This window comes from Nannospalax galili, unplaced genomic scaffold (assembly GCF_000622305.1).
Source record: "Nannospalax galili isolate Female #2095 unplaced genomic scaffold, S.galili_v1.0 scaffold675, whole genome shotgun sequence".
Taxonomy (NCBI): domain Eukaryota; kingdom Metazoa; phylum Chordata; class Mammalia; order Rodentia; family Spalacidae; genus Nannospalax; species Nannospalax galili.
In genome coordinates this window covers 2,505,506-2,508,149 of record NW_008337205.1, presented here as the reverse complement: position 1 = coordinate 2,508,149, position 2,644 = coordinate 2,505,506, and positions in this window count along the sequence as shown.

The window sequence follows — 2,644 nt, the reverse complement described above, 5'->3', positions numbered from 1 at the left end:
GTGTTTAAGACCATACAGTTGTCCCAGATAAACCAATTTATTTTTACTCTTAAGATCATTTGAGGATCTGTTCCTCAGGGGTCACATGGGCTAGGGAGAAGCCCCTGGCTCCTTTCTTTTGCCAGTTCCATCTATGTGAAGATAAGTCAAAGGTTCTGCTCAACCGTGGCTGCCTTCACTTAGAAGCATGAAGGAAATGTTTCCTCTGTGTTGACCCTCGTCTTTGTAGACTGGACACTGGTTCAAGTCCATTTGGTGGGGTCTCCATGGCCTCCTTGATCAAGAGGACAATCAGATACATAGAGATTAGTGCAAACATCTATATGTTAGTAGCATTAAAAATGAGTTTTTCTGTATGAAATAGTATATTTTAAAATGAAATGGAGATCTTTTTTAAAGGCTAAAATCTCATTCAACTTTATGTTTTATAGGGTCTATACTGAGTTCAGTATTGTATAACTGTATTACTTCAACTGTGAACCTAAAATCTTACAGCCAATTTTGAAAGAGATGCATCTTTGCTCTGGAAATTGTTGTGGAATATGTTAATGCTGTAATGAAATCCTGCTTCTAATCATGTGGTTATTAAATAATTAAAAATAGAGAAATTCAGTGTCCCTGTTTCCACCCTAACCCTTACCCTCTTTTTTCTATATGCCCCCAGGGTCTGGAATGATAGAATGTATAAACTGCAAGAGAGTCATAAGCTTCCTTACATAAATTCCTCTAGGTAGCCAAATGGCCCAGATTGGTGGCTTGGCCTTTGATCAGGCCCTCTCACCTGGTCACTTCCCTGGCTGACAGAGACTGGGTACAGGGGTACTTAACTCCTGCTGTGCCATAGCCTGCTCTGGCTGGCCTGACCTTATCAACTGATCACCACAGAGACTTTTCAGAGTCAACCTGCTGTGCCAAAGGATAACTCTGCTTGCTCACCCTGAGAAAATATCTTCAGGAAGGAGACCCTCAAGTGCCCCAACAACACTGACACCTGATACCTGACACTTCATACCAAGCATCCTACAGCTACATCAGGTAGCATTCATATATAAGACCAGAATGCTTTGTTATGTTTGCTGATGTCTGTATCCATGGACATCACCTGCCCTTTGCTATGGTCTCCTGAATTAAAGAGGACACATTCCTTGCCTGTTGCAGGTCTGGCTCTAGTTCTTATTTCTTAACTTTAAACACCTTCCTTTTTCTGCACTCCTAAATCTAAAAAGGTCTGTAATCTATCTAAATTAAACCAAGACTTTCCTATATAGCCATATATTTTTGTGACCCTCACATATATACTAAAAGTGATAGGAAGGTGCTATTTCTAATTTTTCCTGGTGTGGAATAGCCAGTATCACAGTTGAGTCTGCTCGCCAAGGCTGATTCCTCATCCAAACCTCAAAACTCACAAGGGGGTTGGGGGGCAGGAGAGATGGGGCTGAGGTTAAGAGCACTGGCTGCTGAGGTCAGTTCCCAGCACCTACACGGTAGCTAACAACCATCTATAAACCCAGTTCCAGGGAATCCAATGCCCTCCTCTGACCTCTGAGGGAATTAAACAACATGGGTGTACTAACATACATTCAGGAAACACACTCATATACATAAAATAAAAACAGTAAATAGAACATTAAAAATAAAAAAAAAATTGACCTCCCTCTGCTTCCATGGGCCTGAAGGATCTGCTGCAGGCCTCTCTCCTACCCTCAGGTCTCTCTCCAGGTTAAGTCCATTGTGCCCTTTGTGCCTTGATTTCCCCAGCCTCATTCACCCTCCCATCTCCCCCACCAGTCTCTCCTCCTAGTTTGGGTCCTGTCCCATTCCTCATCTTGGGGCCCCAGACACCTGGGGAACCAATACTGCTTCCTGATCCTTTTCATCCAGACCAACTTAGTGCCTTCTCTGGGTCCCAGGAGCACTGCTTCTGGGCCTGGCCCTGCCCTCACCTCCCTCTGCTTCCCTGGGCCTGCACCACATGCCAACCTCTTTCTGGGACATGAGGGGTGACTGTTCCTCTTCCTTATCCCTTGCATCAAGATCAACACAGCTCCTCAGTGCAGTCCCCAGGAGTCCTTGGGGCCTCTTCCTGCCCACCCCATCTTCCTTTGCATCGCTTGGTGGCATGGCCACCAGCTGCCCTAGACCAGCATCTTTCCTGAGCCCAGCTACCAGGCCAGTCCAACCCCCAAATTCCTGAAGCCAAAATCATTCCTGGAGGGATTCAGACCTTAAGGAGAAAGCCTGAAAACATCTGACCCTCATCTGAAATGGGCCTCTGTGGGAACTCCTGAAGACAAAAGCAATCCAGCCACTCCAATATAAAATCAAAAGAGAGAACTGGAAGCTTAGGCAAACCAGCTTTTCATGCCCAAAAAGTAAACTACAAAGACCCATAAAGTTCACAAAAAGGAGCAGACCTAAACTTGAAGGCCTGAGTCTCACACAAGAATCAAGAACTACAAAAGAAATTCACATGTCAAAATCACAGAGAAAAAAATAATAACATGAAAACCCAAAATAACATATCCACACCAAATACCAATAATCCTCTACAGGAGTACAGTGAGAACCCCCTAGAGATAATGCAGGACATGGAATGCAAAAGAAAAATTATACACATGATAAAAGAATTCAGTGAATTTAA